This window comes from Trachypithecus francoisi, unplaced genomic scaffold, assembly GCF_009764315.1.
Source record: "Trachypithecus francoisi isolate TF-2019V2 unplaced genomic scaffold, Tfra_2.0 Lachesis_group21, whole genome shotgun sequence".
Lineage (NCBI taxonomy): Eukaryota > Metazoa > Chordata > Mammalia > Primates > Cercopithecidae > Trachypithecus > Trachypithecus francoisi.
Window position 1 is genome coordinate 36,681,400 of NW_022681467.1, and position 22,982 is coordinate 36,704,381.

The 22,982-nt window shown below is 46.7% G+C and overlaps 1 long non-coding RNA gene across 1 annotated transcript in view; it reads left to right on the forward strand.

Annotated features, from left to right (window-relative positions):
* Positions 1 to 22,982, forward strand: part of LOC117068776 — a 48,410-nt gene that overhangs the window by 19,428 nt on the left and 6,000 nt on the right. The window contains exon 2 of the long non-coding RNA XR_004431233.1: positions 9,925 to 10,073. This is a non-coding gene — a long non-coding RNA (uncharacterized LOC117068776). The remainder of the gene's footprint in view (positions 1 to 9,924; positions 10,074 to 22,982) is intronic.

A 22,982-nucleotide genomic window follows, 5' to 3' on the forward strand; every position in this document is an offset into this window, starting at 1 on the left:
TGGCTAATTATCCTGATTTGATCATTACACATTGTACACATGTATTGAAATATCATATACTGTATCCCATAAATATGTACAACTATCAAGTGTCAATTACAGGCAACTTATTTGCTATATTTTCCTTGTTTTCTGATTTTTTTTTTTTTTTTTTTTGAGATGGAGTTTCACTCTTGTTGACCAGCCTGGAGTGCAATGGTACAGTCTCGGCTCACTGCAACCTCTGCCTCCCGGGTTCAAGCGATTCACCTGCCTCAGCCTCCTAAGTAGCTGGGATTACAGGCATGCGCCACCATGCCCAACTACATTTTTATATTTAGTACAGACGGAGTTTCACCATGTTGGTCAGGCTGGTCTCGAACTCCTGACCTCAGGTGATCCACCCGCCTCAGCCCCCCAAAGTGCTGGCATTACAGGCGTGAGCCACTGCGCCCAGCCAATTTTTTAAATAAGTAGGTATGGAGCCATCCTTGAGTCAAGACAGTAACAGCAGTAGTAATCTTTTTATGATACTTATTGTCAAATTGTATACTTTAAGAATGCACAGTTTATGTTATATAATTTATATTTCAATAAAGCACCTAAGAAAGCAAGAAAGAAAAGGGAGGGAGGGAGGAAGGAAGGAAGGAAGGAAGGAAGGAAGGAAGGAAGGAAGGAAGGAAGGAGAAAGGGAGGGAGGAAGGAGAAGGAGAAAGAAGGAGAGGGAAAGAAAGAAAGAAAGAAAAAGAGAGAAGGAAGGAGGGAGGGAGGAAGGAAGGAGAAGGAGAAAGAGAAGGAGAGGAAAGAAAGAAAAAGAGAGAGAGAAGGAAGGAAGGAAGGAAAGAAAGAAGGAAGGAAGGAAAGAGAGAGGGAGGGAGGAAGGGAGGAAGGAAGGAGAAGGAGAAAGAGGAGAGGGAAAGAAAGAGAAGGAAGGAAGGAAGGAAGGAAGGAAGGTAGGAAGGAAGGAAGGAAAGAAGGGAGGGAGGGAGGGAGGGAGGTGGCTCATGCCTGTAATCCCAGCACTTTGGGAGGCTGAGACGGGCAGATCACGAGGTCAGGAGATCGAGACCATCCTGGCTAACCCGGTGAAACCCGGTCTCTACTAAAAACTACAAAAAACTAGCCGGGCGAGGTGGCGGGTGCCTGTAGTCCCAGCTACTCAGGAGGCTGAGGCAGGAGAATGGCGTGAACCCGGGAGGCGGAGCTTGAAGTGAGCTGAGATCCTGCCACTGCACTCCAGCCTGGGCGACAGAGCGAGACTCCGTCTCAAAAAAAAAAAAAAAAAAAAAAAAAAAAAAGAAGCTCGCAACCTGGATCACTCACATGCGCAGTTCACAAGAGTTTGCACTCCTGCGAGAATCGAATGCTGCTGCTGATCTGACAGGAGGCAGAGCGATGGGGAGCAGCTGTAAATACGGATGAAGCTTCCTTCAGTGGCCCACCACTCTCCTCCCACTGTGCGGCCTGTTAGGAATCAGGCCGAGGACCAGTACAAGGGACTGGGGGCTCATGTGTTAGATGACACCACCGGGATGCAATCCACAAACCAGAAGGTAGAAGACTCTACAAGACAAATACTATATATATATATTACAACCTCCACCTCCCAGGTTCAAGTGATTCTCCTGCCTCAGCCTCTCAAGGACTACAGGCATGTGCCACCACACCTGGCTAATTTTGTTGTTGTTGTTGTTGTTGTTGTTGTGTGTTGTTTTGGGGGGAGGTTATTGGTGGTGGTGGTGGTGGTTTTTTGGTTTTTTTTGTTTTTGGAAGTAATGGGTTTTCACCGTGTTGGCCAGTCTGGTCTTGAACTCCTGACCTCAAGTGATCCACCAGCCTCAGCCGCCTAAAATGCTGGGGTTACAAACATGAGCCACCCCGCCTAGCCCCTTATTTCTTCAATAAACAAACTGAAGACAGAGCAAGGGAAAATCTCTCCAATCCTGCTTATTCCACCTTCCACACTTAAAAAAGAGAGAAAGGGAGAGCCTAAAGGGTAAAAGAGACTTAATTATTACCAATCAGTGGATTATGTGGACCTTGTTTGGATCTTGATTCAAATGAATACAATATGTTTTTTAAATTATGCAACACATTGGGTATATACACACACACACACACATATATATACACACACAAACACACACACATATATGTACACACACACACACATATATATATATATATATTTTTTTTTTTTTTTTTTGAGACAGTCTAGTTCTGTTGTCCAGGCTGGAGTGCAGTGGCACCATCTCAGCTCACTGCAACCTCTGCTCCTGGGTTCAAGTGATTAGCTGGGATTACAGGCATGCACCACCATGCCTGGCTAATTTTTGTATTTTTAGTGGTGATGTGGTTTCGACATATTAGCCAGGCTGGTCTCAAACTCCTGACCTCAAGTGATCTGCCCACCTCAGCCTCCCAAAGTGCTGGGATTATACGCATGAGCCACTGTGCCTGGCCAATTGAGTATAGTTAAACATGGACTGGATGTTGGATGCTATTAAGAATTTGTTGTTTGGTGTTTTGTTTTGTTTTGAGACGGAGTCTCCCTCTGTTGCCCAGACTGGAGTGCAGTGGTGCCATCTCGGCTCACTGTAACCTCTGCCTCCTGTGTAGCTGGGATCACGGGCGCATGCCGCCATGCCCAGCTAATTTCCGTATTTTTAGTAGAGACAGGGTTTCACCATGTTGGCCAGGCTGGTCTCCAACTTCTGACCTTGAGTGATCCACCCACCTCAACTTCCCAAAGTGCTGGGATTACAGTCTTGAGCCACCGTGCCCAGCCAATTCAGTATATTTAAACATGGACTGGATAATGGATGATATTAGGAATTTGTTGTTGGTTTTTTAGGTGTAATAATAGTAATTGTGGCTACATGTTTAAAGTTCCTTTTTTAGAGAGACATGGAGAATTGTTTGCAGATGAAATGATATGATGTTTGAGATCTGCACAGAAATTATCCCATAAAGGAAAGGGTAGATGGGCATATAATTAAAGAAGTTTATCCATAAGTTGATCACTTTAAGCCGAGTGATGAGTAGCTAAGGGTTCATTATTCTCTTTACTTTTGTAAATGCTTAAAATTTCCCATACTGAAAAAGAAAAAAGCTAATATTCGTTTATTTTCATTCTTTTCTTTCTGCACTTCTGCTGTAAAAACAACCTCCAAGGCCAAAGGAACCAGAGAAATGTGATAAGATAAAAGACATTATACGAAAAAAGAAATACATTGGCTAGTACTTCAAACTACCTAGAAACAGATGTATAGACCAATGGAGCATAATAGAGAGATCAGAAATTAATCCCTGCAACTACAGCCAACTCATTTTTCAACAAAGGTGCAAAAAACACACATTGGGGGAAAAGACAGTCTCATCAATATATGGTGCCAGGAAAATTGGGTATCTGTATGCAAAAATATGAAACTAGACCCCTACCTTTCACCATGTACAAAAATCAACTCAAAATGAATTAAACTTTAGATCTAAGACCCAAAACTATGAAACCGTACTAGAAGAAAGCATGGGGACACATTTTTTTGACATTGGTTTGGACAAGGGTTTTTTAGATAAGACCTCAAAAGCACAAGCATACGCTGGGTGCAGTGGCTCATGCCTGTAATCCCAGAACTTTGGGAGGCCAAGGTGGGCGGATCACGTGAGGTCAGGAGTTTGAGACCCGCCTGGCCAGCATGGCAAAACCCCGTCTTTGCTAAAAACACAAAACTTAGCTGGCCACGGTGACACTTGCCTGTAGTCCCAACTACTCTTGGGAGACTGAGGCAGGAAAATTGCTTGAACCCAGAAGGTGGCAGTTGCAGTGAGCTGAGAGTGCGCCATTGCACTCTAACCTGGTTGACAGAGCAACACTGTCTCAAAAATAAAAATAAAGCACAGGCATCAAAAGCAAACATAGACAAACGGAATTACATCAAACTGAAAAGCTTCTGCACAAAAAACAATCAACACATGAAGAGATAACACACAGAATGGGAGAAAATATTTGCAAACTATACATCTGGTTAATAGCCAGAATATATAAGTAACAGACAACTCAATAGCAAAAAACAAATCAAAAACAAAAACAAAAAACAAACCAAATAATCCAACTTTAAAATGGAAAAAAGACCCGAATAGACATTTCTCAAAATAAGACTTACAAACGGCTAGCAGATATTTGAAAGAATGCTCAATATCACTAGTCATCAGGGAAATGCAAATCAAAAGCATAAACATATCATCTCACTCCAGTTAGAACCACTATTATCAAAAAGACAAAAGACGAGTGTTGGTGAGGATGCAGACAAAAGGGAACCCTTACACACTTTTCGTGGGACTGTAAATTAGTACAGCCATCATAGAAAACAGTATGGAAGTTCCCCCCAAAATTACAAATGGAACTACCATATGATCCAGGAATCCAACTATTACGTATACATCTAAAAGAAATTGGCTGGGCCCAGTGGCTTATGCCTGTAATCCCAGCACTTTGGGAGGCTGTGACAGGCGGATCTTGAAGCCACGAGTTTGAGACCAGCCTGGCCAACATGGTAAAACCTTGTCTCTACTAAAAATACAAAAAATTAGCTGGATGTGGTAGCATGTGCCTGTAGTCCCAGCTGCTTGGAAGGCCGAGGCAGGAGAATCACTTGAACCTGGGAGGCGGAGGTTGCAGTGAGCCGAGATGTCACCTCTGCACTCCAGCCTGGACAACAGAGTGAGACTCTGTCTCTAAAATAAAATAAAATAAAATAAAATAAAATGAAATAAAATAAAATAAAGGAAAGGAAAGGAAATCAGCATGTCAAAGAGGTATCTGTGCTTCCATATTTATTGCAGCATTATTCACAATAGCCAGTGTATGGAATCAATCTAAGTGTCCATCAACAAATGAATGGATGAAGACAATGCAGTGCATGTAAACAATGGAATACTATTCAGCCATAAAAAAGAACTAAATCCTGTTCATTTGCGACTACCTGGATGAATCTGGTGACTTTATGTTACATGAAATAAGCCAGACACAGAAAAACAAACTGTATATTCTTACTTATCTGTGGAACCTAAAAAAATTGATCTCCACTTGGCACAGTGGCTCAAGCCTGTAATCCCAACACTTTGGGAGGCCAAGAAAGGAGGATTGCTTGAGTCCAGGAGTTCAAGACCAGCCTGAGCAACATACCAAGACTCCATCTCTACCAAAAAAGTTAAAATTTTTTCTGGGTGGGCCAGGCACGGTGGCTCACACCTGTAATTCCAGCACTTTGGGAGGCTGAGGTGGGGGGATCACGAGGTCAGGAGTTTGGGACCAGCCTGACCAATATGGTGAAACCCCATCTCTACTATAAATACAAAAAGAATTAGCCGGGCGTGGTGGCAGGCACCTGTAATCCCAGCTACTTGGCTAAGGCAGGAGAGTTGCTTGAACCCGGGAGGCGGAGGCTGCATTAAGCTGAGATCGCGCCATTGCACTCCAGCCTGGGCAACAGAGCAAGACTCTGACTCAAAAAAAAAAAAAATTCTGGGTGGGATGGTACATTCCTGCAGTTCTCAGCTACTCAGGAGGCTGAGGCAGGAGGATCATTTGAACCCAGGAGTTCAAGGCAGCAGTGAGCTGTAATTGCACCACTGAACTCCAGCCGGGGTGATAAAAGACCCTGTCTCAAAACAAAAAAATTTTTTTGTTGTTTTAAGTTTCACAGAAGTAGAGGGTAAAATAGTGGTTACTAGAGGCTAAGGAGGGGTTGGCAGAGGGAGGAGGAGGAGAGGCTGGCCAATAGGTACCACGTTACAGTTAGGTAGAAGAGATAAGTTCTGGTGTTCTATTGCACAATAGGGTGACTATAGTTAAGAATAACGTACATCTCAAAATAGCAGAAAAGAGGATTTGAAATGTTCTCACCACAAGGAAGTGATAAATGTTTGAGGTGATGGATTTTCTAATTACCTTGATTTGATCATCATCGTGTATATATGTATTGAAACATCACATTGTACCCCATAAATACAATCATTATGTGTCAATTAAAAATAAAATAATTACAGATGTGAGCCACCATGCCCAGCCTGAAGTACCGTATTGAACATGTGAGTCTAGAGCTCAGACTCTCTCCCTCTCAGTTACCAAACAACCCTTACTTCTTTCACACTGGCCGCCTTTCTTTTCCTGAACAGGCCAAGTTTCCTCTAGCCTCAGGACCACAGCGTTGCTATTCCTGTTGCCTGGCACATTTCTCCCCTAGATGGCCACGTGACTAGCTCCCCCTAAACATGCAGATCTCAGGTCAAATATCATCTAATGAGAAAATCCTTGCTCGGCTGGGCACGGTGGCTCACACCTATAATCCCAGCACTTTGGGAGGCTGAGGTGGGTGGATCACCTGAGGCCAGGAGTTCTAGACCAGCTTGGCAAACATGGTGAAATCCCATCTCTACTAAAAATACAAAAATTAGCTAGGTGTGGTGGCGGGCGCCTATGATCCCAGCTACTCGGGAGGCTGAGACAGGAGAATTGCTTGAACCAGGGAGGCAGAGGTTGCACTGAGCTGAGATCACACCATTGCATTTCAGCTTGGGCGACAGAGTGAGACTCTGTATCAAAAATAATAATAATGATAATAAAAAGAAAATCCTCGCTCAAGACCCAAGCTAAATTCAATGTAAGGGTGAGCCAGGGATCCACATTGGTCAGATTTTGCTGTGATAATGATGCATAAAAGACAACTTCCAGAAGCCTGGTGCTTACAACAGTAAACATTCACTTCTCGCCCAGGGATCTGTGGGTCAAGCTGGGGCTCTGCTGGGCTTTCTGGGGCTGGCTGGGCTGGGCTCCAGGCTGTGGGGTGAGTAGGTGACTGTCTCGTACATCTTCTCATTTGGAGTCCAGGCTGAAGGAGCTTCCACTGTCTGGGACTTGTGGTTCTCATGACCAAGGACGGTTGCTCAAAGGGGTGAATGGAAACACTTTGTGCCTTGGGCCTGGCCTCTGTGACTTCCACACATACTCTCATGGCCAAAGCAAGTCACATGGCCAAGTGCAATATCAACAGAGTGAGGAAGTATATTCCTCCCATGGTGATGGGGGCTGGGGAAAGTAAATAATTCCTGAACAGTAATACAATCTACCAAATGACCCAATTCTTTTTTCCCCCTAGATGGCTATGTTTATTGAGTCATCCCTCCACGCTCATGAAATACCATCTTTTACAATGAATGAATGAATGAAAAATGTGCCTTTCAAGGCAGGAGGATCCTCCCCATGCTTCAAATGAGAAACCTGAGGCTCAGAGAAGGGAGTGAGTCACCCAAGTTCCAGAAGCCACCTGTGGCAAGCCCAGCCTGTCGGGCTGCTCAGTTCACTTCTCTACATAAGACAAATGAGGCAGGAAAGTGCAATTTTCTGGGCAGTGAGGACACATCACCCGTCCTGCCCTCCCACTGAGGCTTGGTTGACAGGCCCATAATCAGGGGGCAAGTATACCAAAGGGTTTCCTTGCTGATTCAACTCAGGGCTCACTCTGAAGCCAAGTAGGACCTTGATTTGTCATTTCCGGGTCTCTGAACCACAGATGTTAAGTACGTATTGAGCGAGTGAGTCACTGGTACCGTGGACGTTTTAATTGCTGATTAAGTGTTCCGTGAATTCTGGGTCCCGCCCCAACTGTGCCTGTCCCTAAGGTACAGACAGTAATCTCTACTTCTTCGGGGACCTGCAGTGTCTAACACCAACTAGGGTACACAGTGACACTCAAAAATGAGGCATAGGCATAGAGGCCGGGTGTGGTGGCTCACGCCTGTAATCCCAGCACTTTGGGAGGTCGAGGCGGGCAGATCACTTAGGCCCAGCAGTTCAACATCACCCTGGGCAACATGGTAAAACTCTGCCTCTACCAAAAAAAAAAAAAAAGCCAGGTGTAGTGGCATGCACCTGTGGTCCCAGCTACTCAGGAGGCTGAGGTGCTAGGATTGCTTGAGCCCAGAAGGCAGAGGTTGCGGTGAGCCAAGATCACATGCCACTGCACTCCAGCCTGGGTGACAGAGTGAGACCCTGTCTCAGAAAAAGAAAAAAAAGTAGGCTGGGCACGGTGGCTCATGCTTGTAATCCCAGCACTTTGGGAGGCCGGGGTGGGTGGATCACGAGGTCAGGAGATCAAGACCATCCTAGCTAATACGGTGAAACCCCGTCTCTACTAAAAATACAAAAAATTAGCCGGGTGTGGTGGTAGGCGCCTGTAGTCCTAGCTACTCAGGAGACTGAGGCAGGAGAATGGTGTGAACCTGGGAGGCAGAGCTTGCAGTGAGCCGAGACTGCGCCACTGCACTCCAGCTTGGGCAACGTCTCAAAAAGAAAAAAAAAAAAGGTACAAGGCTTAGGAAAATTCTGGAAGGACATGCCTCAGATAAACAGTGGGCAACTCTTTTGAAGCAAGTTTACTTAGAACTTTAACTCTCTGCTTTAGGTCTTTATGTAGCATTTGAACAGTCCACAATCAGTATAGATTGCTTCTACAGGTGTGAGTATAGGTATGCTTCTGATTGCATAGGTAACATTCAGAGAACCAATCTGAAACTGGTCTAAGTTCATACTAGCATGCAAAAAGCAATTACTTGCTGATTGGTTGGGAAACTCCTGAAAATCATCTTCCTCCAGAATCCTTCTCCCATACATTGTCAGAAGCTTGCTTTCAGAAACACTGAGTCAATTCCCAACCACTCCTTCAGTTGGTAAGCCCGGGAGCACCTACAACACGCCAAGTGCTGAGTGAGCCACCAGGGTGACAGGTGATAAGCAGGGAAACAGGTGGTAGCCCGAGTCAGTGTGGCCTGCATTCAAACCATAGCTGACATGGATGGCACTGGACCATGGTCCAGACACTGTGCTAAATGCCCCACAAGGATTATCACGTTTAATCCACACGACAAGTTGATGAGGCAGGCACTATTATTATCCTGTTTGACAGCTGTGGAAACTGAAGTGCAGAGAGGCAAAGGAACTTGCCCAAGGTCACACAACTAGCAGATGGTGGAACTGACATTTGATTCCAGAGTCTGTGATCCCCACTGTGACCCAAAACTGCTTCCCACTAGGAACTTGTCCAGATTCCACAGGCAGTAAGTGGCAGAGTCAAAATTCAAACTCGGAAAAGTTCATCAGCCTCCAAAGAATATTGTTTTAACTGATAAGACGTCCTCCCTTCCAACCCCCTCGATTTCTGGATCCAACACCAACATGCTGGGTGACCTTGGGGAGCCTCCCTGAGCCTCAGTTTTCATGGCTGCAAAATGGAAAGAACACTGCTTACCTTAAGGCGCTGCAGAGGGGCTTTTATGCGAAGACAGTTCCTCCTATGGAAATATGGTAGGCACTCAGTTGAGACACATCTGCATTCTTTCTGGTTTCCAGGAGTTTGGGGCAGTTGGACAAGTGGACACTGGAGCAAGTCTGTGTGATAAGCCCTATGACCCAGGGTGCACTAAGTGCTGGGCCAGAGGCTGCTGTGTACCCAGAAAACTCAACTGAAGGAACACTGGAATAAACAACCCTCAGAAGGAGGGAAGTTTTGTTCATCATCTTTCCTGTTTTCCTAGTCTGGCCCAGTTCCAAAACCTCTTCTTAATCTTGTCAGGAGTTTGGCCCAGTGCCCCAGGAAGGAGCTGCCAGGAGGCTTATAGTGAGCCAAGTCTTCAAGGAAGTGATGTCTTCTGTGAGTCAAGAGAAGGCAAGAGGCTTTCTAGAAGAGAGAAGGAGATGGGGACAGAAACAGGGAAGGGCTCAGCTGGAAGACCCTTCCTTAAAGAAGTGGAGAAACTGAAGCTTAGCACAGAGCAAGGTTTATTGATTGTGCTGGTGGCAGGGTTGGGGCAAGTAGCTTATCTTCCTTCCTCCCAGGTCAGAGTCCTCTCCACTGCATGTATTGACTGCTCACCCCCTTCCTATTCTAGGACTACCCAGGTAGGGGCAGCTGCCTTCACTCACCCTTTCCCACTATTGCTTTCAGAAACATCTCCCCATCTCTACAATGGGGACTTTGTAAGCACAGATGTGGGTCCCATGAGTACTAGAGAAGGAAGCAGTAGCTGCAAAGATCTTGGTGGGTTTGGCCATGCAGGAAATGAGGATGATAGACCCTCTGAAATAAAGAACCAATGCTTCCCACACACCTACTGTGCGTCTGTGCAACGCCGGGCACATCCAACATGTTGTTACAGGATCCTCGGGCTGTCATTTCACCAGCTGGAAACCTCTGTGGCCAGTGGTGCCTTTGCCAGAGTTTTGCTCAGGCCCACTGCGCCCACTTGGCCTAGCAGGCTGTGCTCAGCTCGTGCTAATGGCCTGAATCCCATGCCTGCCAAGGGCGAGTGGAGCAGCAAGGGCGTGTGTGAGCAAGCAAGCGTGGGGTCCAGCCACTGTGCATAGCCAGGAACAATGACTGTGGTGGAGTGGGCAGCTCCAGGTGCCAGCATGAGTGCTGGCTCCCTACGAGGCTGCAGTTGGACCAGGCATCCTGCAAGCAGTTTCCACTGCTGCCTCTGGGGAATGCAATGGTTCCTGGGCGCTTGGAGATGTCAGGAACCACAGATCCCCAAAGAGGGTGTCATAGCCCTGGCTCAGGGAGCTCCTAGGTCTGGGTTCCCCAAAGGGCCTTGGCTCTTCTCCCCTTCCTGTTACCCACAATGTGGTGAGCGAGAGGTGTGTTTCAGCCCTGTTTGCATTATAGCTCTTTCAGCCCCACCATTCAGGAGGTCCTGAGTTCTTGTCCCATTCCCAGGAAGAATGAGTTATGCAGACAAGTGGAGGGTGAGCAAGCTGAAGAGCTTTATTGAGCAATAGAGCAGCTTAGAGGAGACTCACAGTGGGTAGCCCCTCTCTGCCGCCAGGGTGTCCCACTAATGTTCAGCTTTAATGTTCAGCTCTCAGCAGAGAGGAGCTACAAGACCCTGGAGTGGGTAGCTCCTCTCCACAGCTGGTCATCCTGATGTCTGCTCAGCTCCCAGCAGAGAGGAGACTCTGGAGGGGTAGCTCCTTTCCACAGCTGGTTGTCCTGGCATCTCTCTGAGTCTGGCTGAGTCCAGGGTTCTTACGGGCTTCACAGGGGAGGAAGTGCATGCTGATTGGTCCATGGGTGGCCATGGGCAGGCCCAGAAAAGGCACCATAAGTTCCTACTCCAATCTGCCAGACTGGCAGCCTGGCCTCCAGGCTTTAAGCCTTCCCAGGATTGAAGGTGGGGCTTCACCAGGGACCCACCCCTTTTTGCCCAGAGCCTATCTGCCTCCTGCCACTTTCATGGCACCCAGGTTGTTCAGGCAGAGGGGCACCTGCAGGCCAGTGCTGAGCTGCCCTCAGCCCTTCCTTGGCCTCCCTCCCATGTTAGTTGGTGCCCAAAGTCTGAAGTGGGCTAAGGTGTCAGGGGGCTGGTGTGTCAGTGCTGCCTCAAGCATGCACATACCCAGCTGGGTTGTGACAGCACCTGGGATCAGCCTCAACTTTGCTCTGAGATTGAAGCAGGCGCTGGGAGCAGAGAGAGGCCAGGCAGTGGAAGCAGGCATTTCTGAGCCTGCAGGGGCAGGGGGGCCTTCCTGGGCCCGCAAGAGTGCAGAGATGCCTGGGTCTGCACCCCTGGTTTGGGCAGCTGCAGCTGCGCCCATGGAACATGAAGCTCCCTCCCTGTCAACTCAGAAGATGGCAGGGCTTCTGCCTGTTCCCGACTCCTGCTGGCTCTGTGGAATGCCTCCCCCACTGCAGACTGCATCATGGCAGTGACCACTCTAGACAGGCCACTGCTGCCATCAATGTTACATAATCTAATCATCACACTAACTCTGGGAAGTAGATTACATCCCCATCTTGCAGATAAGGAACCTAAGGCTCATAGGTGAGACATTTCCTGCCCAACTCTATCTCCAGCCCATAACTATCTTCCAACCTCTAAACCTGGCTATCTACTTTGTCTCAGCTATCACCACTTGTAACCCCACATGCTTCTCAAAGTCACCTTGAACTCATCCTCTTCCCCTCCCATAGATTTCTGGCCTCCCATCATAGCCTTACTACTCAGAACCCCAGATATTAATGTTGACTCCACCCTCTCCCTTATTTTCATCTCCAAATAGCCTGGGATCAGTGGTCCCCACTCCGAGTCTATTTCCTAGACATTGGCTTTCTTCAATTCAAAGGCATGTAGCATAGTCCAAACTTTTATCATCTCCCTCTTAGATGACTTCAACAGTTTCTGTAAAAGCTCCTCTGCCTCCAGTTTATCCCTCCATCCATCCATACCCCACTTAAAGTGTCAGGGGCAATCTTTCTAAAATGCAAATCTGTCTAGTCTTAACCAGCTGAAAACTCTTCCGTGGATTCACAGTGCCCTCAGGATAAACCCATTACAGAGGCTTGCCTGGCCCTAAAAGTCTTGGCCCTTGCTGCCCTCTCTGGGGTCAGGTTGGGTCACTGCCTACCCTCTGCCCCTGAAGCCTTGGACATCCTGGAATACATACAGTTCCTCTTTCACTTCAAGGATTTGACCCATGCTGTTCTCTCTGCCTTCCCCCAGCTAACTCCTTCTCATCTTTCAGGTCTCGGCTTACTCACCACTTCCTGACCACCCCGCTCTTAGGCTTCCTGAGCTGCCCTTCCAGTGAATCCCACAGTTCCCTTATACTTCCTACACTGGGTTACCCAAACCCTCCCTCTCACATTCCCCTATACAGCCCAAAACAGCCTTCCCCAGCAGCACAGAACACTGGGGCAGCACTCTCCAATGAAAATACAATGCATGCCACATGCGTAATTATAAATTTTTGGGTTGGGTGCGGTGGCTCATGCCTGTAATCCCAGCACTTTGGGAGTCCGAGATGGGTGGATCACTTGAGCTCACTCGAACCCCTGGCTCAAGTGATCATGGTAAAATCCTGTCTTTACAAAAACGCAAATATTAGCCAGGCATGGTGGCATGCATTTGTAGTCCCAGCTACTCAGGGGGCTGAGGTGGAAAGATTGCCTGGGAGGTCAAGACTGCCATGAGCCATGACCATGCCCATTGCACTCCAGCCTGGGTGACAGGCTGAGACCCTGTGTCTAAAAAAAAAAAAAAATTAAATAAAATAAATAAATAAATAAATAAATAAATTTTCTAGTAGCCTCTGTCTCCCAGGCTCAAGTGAATCTCCCACCTCAGCTTCCGAGTAGCTGGGACCACAGGTGCACATCACCACACCCGACTAATTTTTTGTATTTTTGGTATAAATAGCATTTATCATGTTGCCTAGGCTGGTTTCAAATGCCTGAGCTCAGGTGATTCACCTGCCTCAGCCTCCCAAAATGCTGAGATTACAGGTGTGAGCCACTGTGCCTGGCCTCTAGTAGCCACATTTTTAAAAGTAACAGTAAACAGATGGAATTAATTTTAATAACAAATTTTAACCCAATATTTCAACATATATCAATATAAAAAGTGTTCATATTTCATTTTATTTTTGTACTAAGAATCTGAAATCCAGTGTATATTTCACACTCACAGCACATCTGAGTTTGAACCAGCCACATTTCAAGTGCTCAGTAGTCCTGGGTGCTAGCGGCTATTAGATTAGACAGTGCAGTTTTAGAGGATGCTTACAGCTAACTGGCCTATGTCCTGTACAGGAGGATATTCATTCTGAGAAAAATTCGTAGAAATTCTCCTCTTTGGAAAAAGGATTCTAAGTCAGATTGGTCTTTAAAACACTGACAGAGTGAAACAGGGTTTTCTTTTTTTTTTTTTTTTTTTTTTTTTTTTGAGATGGAGTCTCGCTCTGCCGCCCAGGCTGGAGTGCGGTGGCTGGATCTCAGCTCACTGCAAGCTCTGCCTCCCGGGTTTATGCCATTCTCCTGCCTCAGCCTCCCGAGTAGCTGGGACTACAGGCACCCGCCACCTTGCCTGGCTAGTTTTTTGTATTTTTTAGTAGAGACGGGGTTTCACTGTGTTAGCCAGGATGGTCTCGATCTCCTGACCTCGTGATCCGCCCGTCTCGGCCTCCCAAAGTGCTGGGATTACAGACTTGAGCCACCGCGCCTGGCCGAAACAGGGTTTTCAATGCTTTAGGACCTCAAGAGTCTTCTCTGTGCTAGTGTGAGATGTGATACAGATCAGAGAACATGCAACATCTCCCCAGCTTACTTGAGCTCAGAGCTCTGTTTTCATAAAGATTTCTGGAGAATGAGATGTGATAAAGACCAGAAGAGCAATATAGCATTTCCCCAACTTATCTGAGCTCAGCGTTCTGTTTTCATAAGGCCTTTCAGGGGATTAGTGTCCAGTGGAATGTTCTTTGGCAAATGTCACATCCCTGACTCAGTAGATCCCAGGATCCCCACAGGAAGAACGTGGAGTTCAGGAGGTCTGCCTTAAGTGCCTCAGCACCTGAGACTCGATTACTGAATTGACTAAACGAATTATGGGAGGCCACATAGGGCAGGACTAGGATTAGTGAACAAAAATTGCAGCATATTTCAGCCCAAACAAGGATTTTTTGATTGTGTGTGTGTGCGCACACACATGTGTGTTTTAGAAAGTTTAAATCTAAGTTGCCAGATCTGTCTAAAAAATGCAATATGTGGCCTTGTGAGATGATGATTTCTCTGTCACTCGTAATCAAGGAGTGATCAAGTTTAGAGTTCTCTGTCGGGTAGGGGGCTCTGACCCAGAGTCTCTAATTTTTTTTTTTCCAGAACTTAAAAAAAGAAGGAACAAAGGCAACAATGGACAGAGAACTTGAGCATCAGAGGAACTGGTCAGACATGCTCTGGACCATTTATTAAGAGCACACTTTGGGATTCTGAAGGCTTCAGTGGAGGATTGGTTTACAGTCAAATCCCCTTTGAGGCTACAGACTCTTGGTTCAGTTCAGATGATTTTTTCTTTTCTTTTTTCTTTTTTTTTGAGACAGTCTCACTCTATTGCCTAGGCTGGAGTGCAGTGGCCACTGTCTCAGCTCATTGCAACCTCCGCCTCCCAGGTTCAGTGATTCTCCTGCCTCACCCACTCTAGTAGCTAGGATTACAGGCATGTGCTACCACACCTGGCTAACTCTTCTGTATTTTTATTAGACATAGGGTCTCACTATGTTGGTCAGGCTGGTCCCAAACTCCCATATCTGCCTGCCTCAGCCTCCCAAAGTGTTGGATTACAGGCATGAGCCACTGCATCTGGCCTATATTACACTTTGATAAAAAGTTTTAGGACCGGGTGCAGTGGCTCACGCCTGTAATCCCAGCACTTTGGGAGGCTGAGTCGGGCAGATCACAAAGTCAAGAGATCGAGACCATCCTGGCCAACATGGTGAAACCCTGTCTCTACTAAAAATACAAAAATTAGCTAGGCATGGTGGTGCATGCCTGTAGTCCCAACTACTAGGGAGGCTGAGGCAGGAGAATTGCTTGAACCAGAGAGGCAGAGGTTGCAGTGAGCCGAGATCGCACCACTGCACTCCAGCCTGGCAACAAAGCTAGACTCCATCTCAAAAAAAAAAAAGGGTAGCCCTGCTACCGAGAGGCCCCTAACCATCCACAGACAGACAGACAGCAGAAGATGGAATCAGACCAATCATCTCAGAGCCTCCAGGTGCCCCTCAGTAAGATGACTGGAAGGACCTGGAAGCTGAGGCCTTTAAAGGTTGGGCTCAGTGTCTCTATGTCAACCACGGAGCCTGGTACAATGTAGGTGTTCAAGTAGGTGTCTCCTTCCTTCCTCATACCTGGATTTTAGGTGTGGCAGTTCCAGAAATGCCGTGGCCTGTGTAAGAAGGGTCTGGAGTGCCTCATTTAAAGCTCACAAGGATCACAGAGGCTGGCACAGCTGGGCTGAGAACAGAAGGGGAAACGAAACCCTTTCATGGCTCACATATGCTCAAGCAACTACAAAGAAGCCACCTGTGGTCAGTTGAAGAGTGGATGGGGGAGAAAGAGGGAGCTTCAGAGAACTGGGGGTGGTGTTGAGGAAGAGAGTTTTTAGGTGGTAGAAATGGGGGAGGTCAAAGAAAACAGCAGTTAAGAATAATAGGCAATACACCATAGGGTGAGGGTAGGGGTGGGGAAGGTAGGTTTCGGGTGGTGGAGATGGGAAAGGTTAAAAAAAAACACAGCAGTTAATAATAGGCAACACACCATCCATCGCACACCGACCATTGAGAGGTTGAAATCAGTTGATGCATGAAAAATGTACAAATCTTGCTGTTGCTGTTAATAATAACAGTATTGATAATATCATAGGTAGAAGCTTCCGCTTCTGAAAGGAGACCAGGTGGACTGATTTGGGAACCAAAAACAACCAGAAATCTAGAGGGGAGGGGAGAAGACGAGGAGAGATCTTGATCTAGGTGCACTGGAACTTCTATGCAAAATGCTGTGTTTGAGTGCAAAGATATTAATAATATTTATTAGAGGAAGAGATATGATAGCCCACATCAACTTCTCAAAGGAATCCATCACACACACACACACACACACACACACACACTAGTTTAAAAATTACTGATCTAGAGAAATTAAGAGCCAAGAAAAAGAAGCAGATGAGACAAGAGGCCCACAGTCATCCGTGGTTGGAATAAGCCATCTCCACCGACCTAAGACTTGGGATCGGGGTGGCAGAGAGTATAAAGAGAAGAGGCAGAAGAGAGTTTGCTGAAATGAAGATGTAAAGAACCCAGCCAGCTCACAGTGGGAATGGAATGGGGGTTAGTTCAGCTTTCCCATGGCCCAGAGCAGGCTCACAGAGGCTGTTGGCTGAAGGCTGGGTGAGTGGATGGATGGGCAGGGAGCCTGACTCAGCAGCTGAGGAGTGGGGAAACGAGGGAGGCAGACTGCAGATTAGGAGGCAAGGCATAAGAGAGACCTTGACTCTAGAGGACTGGCAAGGAATGACTGGAGAAATGATTTCCGTTTGCCTGGTGTAATGGGAAAAAACTGTCAGCCAGTGTATACTTCTCCCCATCTAAAATACTTCTAACTCTGTGGGTGAGGATTTGCAAGAAGGCACTCTGCCAGGGGGAGGGACTTCACTGTTGGCTCTGTGGCTGTCTCAGGAACACTCTAGGGCAGATGGGCGTGGGGTGGGCAGAGACTTTTCTTTTTGAAAGTTGTGAGTTTGTACCCTGACTTGCCCATTTCATTCATGTATTCATGCAAGAAATATTTCTTAAGCACCTACTATGTGCCCACCTCTCTACCAGGTGTTGGAGATGCAACAAAAAGTAAGAGATAGGATAGTCCCTGAACTTAAAAATCTTACATCTAGTTGAGGAAATGGATAATGACAGTGCACTATGATAGGTGCTGAGACTGGGGCCATGCACAGGTTGCTATAGGAACAGAGGAAAAGGGCACTCATATTTCCCCAAGCCTGTCTTCCTTTTATTTATTATTATTATTATTATTGTTATTATTATTATTTGAGACAGAGTTTTGCTCTTCAGACTAGGCTGGAGTAAAGTGGCGTGATCTGGGCTCACAGCAACCTCTGCCTCCCAGGTTCAAGTCATTCTCCTTCCTCAGCCTCCCGAGTAGCTGAGATTACAGGCGTGAACCACCACACCCAGCTAATTTTTGTATTTTTAATAGAGACAAGGTGTTGCCATATTGGCCAGGCTGGTCTCAAACTCCTGACCTCAGGTGATCCACCCACCTTGGCCTCCTAAAGTGCTAGGATTACAGGTGTGAGCTACTACACCCGGCCTTAAGCCTCAATCTTCTTATCAGCAAAGTAGAAATCATGGCTGGGTGTGGTGGCTCACACCTGTAATCCCAGCACTTTGGGAGGCTGAGGAGGGTGGATCACCTGAGGTCAGGAGTTCCAGACCAGCCTGGCCAACATGGAGAAATCCCATCTTTACTAAAAATACCAAAAAAATTAGCTGGGCATGTTGGCTTGCACCTGTGATCTCAGCCACTTGGGAGGCTGGGGCAGGAGAATCGCTTGAACCCAGGAAGCAGAGGTTGCAGTGAGCCAAGATTGTGCCATTGCACTCCAGCCTGGGCAATAAGAGTGAAACTCCGTCTCAAAAAAAAAAGGGAATTATGTTATTCACTGTAAGGAGTTTTCTGGCACATTCCAGGCCCCTGCTTGACACATATTAGGAGCCCGTTGCAGCCCATAATTAATTCATTTATTCAACAAATGTTAATTGAGTACCTTATGTGTGTCAGGCACTTCTGTGGATGGTAGAAATGTGGCACTAAATAAACTGAGACAGCCGGACACAGTGGCTCATGCCTGTAATCCTAGCACTTTGGGATACCAAAGCAGAAGAACACCTTTAAGCTCAGGAGTTTGAGGCCAATCTGGGCGACATAGCAAGACACTGTGTCTACAAAATATAAACAATTAGCTGAGCATGTTGGCGCACACCTGTAGCCTCAGCTGCTCAGCAGGCTGAAGTGGGAAGATGGTTTGAGTCTGGGAAGTCAAGGCTGCAGTGAGTCATGGTTGTACTGCTGTACTCCAGCCTGGGTGACAAAATAATATTATTTTTGTCTCAAAAATAATAAATAAATAAATAAATAAACTGATAAGAATTGCTGCTTTCATCAAGATTACATCCTACAGGGGGAAAACAATAAGTAAAATATTACGTAGGCCAAATGTTGACAAGTGCATTGGAGACAAATAAAGCAGGGATGAAAAGAAGGAAGAGCTGAGGGGAGAGGGTTGTAATTTTAAATAGAGTAGTCAGGGCCTGTCTTAGTGAGAGATTTTAGCAAGGATCTGAAAGAAGAGAGGCACTAGGCCATGGAGATATCTGGGGGAGGACGTTAAAGGTAGAAAGATCCACAAACGCAAAGGGTTAATGCTGGAGAATGAGTGTTGTGTAATAGGCTTTTACAGAGCCCAGGGTGGCTGGAAAGAGGTGACCAAGGTGGATAGCACTAGCAGATGAGGTCAAGGGAGGCCTCGGAGGGGAGCAGGTGTGGCAGGGTCTTGGGGCCACTGACTTTACCCTGAATGAGATGGGAGCCACTGGAGAGTTTTGCGCAGAAGAGTGACAGGATCTTACGTTTTGTTTTGTTTTGAGATAGAGTCTCACTCTATTGCCCAGGCTGGAGTGCAATGGTGTGATCTTGACTCACTGCAACCTCTGCCTCCTGAGTTTAAGCAATTCCCCTCCCTCAGCCTCCTAGGTAGCTGAGATTACAGACATGCGCCACCACACCTGGCTAATTTTGTATTTTTAGTAGAGACGGGGTTTCACCATGTTGGTCAGGCTGGTCTTGAACTCCTGGCCTCAGGTAATCCACCCGCCTCAGCCTCCCAAAGTGCTGGGATTACAGTCATAAGCCACCGCATCTGACCTACCATCCCTCCTCCCTCCCTCCCTCCCTCCCTCCCTTCCTTCCTTCCTTCCTTCCTTCCTTCCTTCCTTTCTTTCTCTTGAGACGGAGTCTCACTCTGTGGCCCAGGCTACAGTGCAGTGGCGCAGTGTATTTAGTAGAGATGGGATTTCACCATGTTGGCCAGGCTGGTCTCGAATTCCTGACCTCAGGTGACCAGCCCGCCTCAGCCTCCCAAAGTGCTGGGATTACAGGTGTGAGTCACTGCACCAGCCCTTCTTTTTTCTTTTCTTCTTTTTTTTTTTTTTTTAACAGACAAGGTCTCCTCTGTTGCCCAGGCTGGATTGCAGTGATATGATCATAGCTCACTGCAGCCTCAAACTACTGGGCTTGAGATCCTTCTGCCTCAGCCTCCTGAATAGCTGGAACTAGAAGCATGTGCCACCATGCCCAGCTAAATTTTAAAAAATGTTTGTTGAAATAGTATCTCACTGTTGGCCAGGATGATCTTGAACTCCTGGCTCTAAGTCATTCTCCTACCTTGGCCTCTGAACATGCTGAGATTACAGGCATGAGCCACCATGCCTGGCCAGGATCTCAAGTCTTAAATAGGACCATTCTGTTTAAAGGATCGCTTGTTCTGACTGTATACCATGGGATGACAAACATAGAGCAGGGGACACCAGTTAGGAGACGCCTGCATTAAACCAGGTGGAGATGATGGCAATTTGGGCTAAAGTGAAAGCAAAGGGCATGGTGAGAAATGGTTAACATCAGGATATTTGAAGGTGAAGTCAACAGGATTTGTTGACAAATTGGGTAAGGGGGAATAGGCAGGCAAAACAGAATCAAAGAGGCGGGGTATGGTGGCTCACGCCTGTAATCCCAGCACTTTGGGAGGCCGAGGCGGGCAGATCAAGATGTCAGGAGTTCCAGACCAGCCTGACCAATATGGTGAAACCCTGTCTCTACTAAAAATACAAAAATTAGCCAGGCATGGTGGTGTGCAACTGTAGTCTCAGCTACTCAGGAGGCTGAGACAGAAGAATTGCTTGAACCCGGGAGGCGGAGGTTGCAGTGAGCCGAGATGTTACCACTGCACTCCAGTCTGGGCAACAGAGCTAGACTCTGTCTCAAAAAAAAAAAAAAAAAAAGTCAAGGATGACCTGAGCCATTAACTCATTAACTATGATTGGGGAAGACCAAAGGAGGAACAGGTTTGAGAGGAAAGATAGAGGGTTGATTTGGGACACATTTTGTTTAAGAAGCCTGTTGGAAGTCCAAATAGGAATACTGGGTAGGCAGCTGGATACGTAAGTTTGACACCTGGGGACAAGGCCCTAATTATAGGTATGAACTTAGAACTTCTCAGTATATAGTTGGTATTTACAGCCACAGGAGTGAATAAGATAGTGAATCAAGAGGACAAAGAAAAGAGGTCTGAGGATTGAGCCCAGGGGCTCTCCAACATCCAGCAATGGGGGCCTCACTTGCTTTTAATTTGAGGGTTCCAAGGCTAGGTTTGAACATTCTGTAAGGGCTTGTGCAAATATGTTCCCTAAGTTCTGTCTCCCCCTTTAAACCCAAATGCTCACCATGAAAGGAAAAGTCCACAGAACAACGAACAACAACAACAAAAAAATAGTTTTAAATAGCTTGTTAAAATCATTAGGTTATGTTTTCCAAAAACAGAAGGAAAGCTAAGTTCTGGGTCAGTGGGAAAATTTAGAGTTTTTAGCATTATCTTTCTCCCATCAAACCCTTTGAGTCTTCCTGGCTTTCCAGCCTTGAGGACTCTCTCACGAGGTCCCAGAACTCTGTATTGTAATTATCTATTTTCTCTACCTCCAAGTGGAAGCCCTATTGAGTTCATCACAGAACTACTAGCCAGGCCTGGCACCAAATAGGCATCAGGGAATGTCAATGGAACTTGACTGCATTGCAGAATCTGATGAGGAACTTCCATCTTCCTGGGCTCTGAGTGTCCTTCTCTAGTTCCACCACCAGAGCTGGTGTCTGTTCTGCCAGGCCCCTTTTGAGGCACCCATAGCTGATCCTGGAAAGGTAGGGACAGACCCTGTAGGCCTTGACTATGCCCTTTTGGCGGAGAATATCCTCAGGGGCCTGCATGAGCCATCCTGAAAAACTAGTTTTGTGAGTCAATCCTCAAGTGAGTTCCTGTGGGAAAGGTCCCAGAATCTTGGAGGTGAGGTTGGAAGCAGCTTGTCACCTCTTAGGGGCAAAGAGGGGTGTCTCCTCTGAACGGATCTCACTCTTTATCTGACCCAGAGTTCCTGGCATATCAACTCTGCTAGTACTTTGTCAAGGTTGCTGGGATGAGCCAAAAGGCCCAGAACTGGAAATCAGCAGACCCTCCTATTAGACATGAGTGTGTCATGTCCATCATAAACAAAGAAACAAAACCCCTCTCTTAATGCCAGGCTACTTTAGTTGCTGCATTATGTTCTTCCTACTGTTTGTAGCTAAATCTCTTGAACGACTTGTTCAAACTTGCTATCTCTACTTCCTCACCTTCTATTTCATTCTTAACTCAGGCCCATTCCTAAAATAAGGCTGTCCTTCCAGGCCCTCCCAAATGATGTCATCTGGTGTAATTAACTCCAGGTACTACCTTGACACTAACAACCTGCAGTCCCTCTCCTGAGCTCCAAACCTATGTATTCAGCTGCCTACTAGACATCTTGACTCAGCTAACCCACAGACACTTCAAACTCAACATGTACAGAGTGAACTCATCATCTTTCCTTAAAACAGATCCCAAGTGTTCCCTGTCTTTGTGAATGCACTGCCATCCTCATCCTTAACTCCCCCCCTCCCTTTTCCTGGTATATATAATCAATCACTAATACATCAATCCTATGCCATGAATATCCCCCAAACACATACACTTCTCTCCATCCTCATGGCTTTTTTGCTGATCAGGGCCATTATCATCATTTTTGCCTCAATGATGACAATAACCTTTTAACTGTATTCTAACAAGCTCTGTGTGGTGTTTTGTTCTGTTTTACAGACACCGTCTCACTCTGTCACTCTGTAGAGTGCCAAGTGGCATGATTACAGCTCACTATAGCCTCAAACTCCTGGGCTCAAGTAATCCCTGCACTTCAGTCTCCTGCCTAGCTAGGACTACAGGTGCATATTACCATGCCTGACTAATTTGAAAAACATTTTTAGGGGGAGAGATGAGGTCTTGCTATCTTGCCTAGGCTAGTCTTGAACTCCTGGGCTCAAGCAATCCTTCCGCCTTGGTCTCCCAAAGCATTGAGATTACAGGTGTGAGCCACCATGCCTAGCCAAGCCTCAAGTCTTGAATACTTTAAATCCATTTGCTTTCTCTTTTTTTTTTTTTTTTTTTAAACAGAGTCTTGCTCTGTCACCCAAGCTGGAGTGCAACGGCGCAACATCAGCTCACTGCAACCTCTGCCTTCCAGGTTTAAGCAATTCCTGTGCCTTCCTCCCCAGTAGCTGGGATTATAGGTGTGCGCCACCACATCCAGCTAGCGTGTGTGTGTTTGTGTGTGTGTGTGTGTGCGCGTTGGTGTGTATTTTTTTAGTAGAGACGCAATTTCGCCATGTTGCTCAGGCTGGTCTTGAACTCCTGAGCTCAGGCAATCTGCCCACCTTGGCCTCCCAAGGTGCTAGGATTACAGGCATGAGCCACCACGCCCAGCCTGTAGG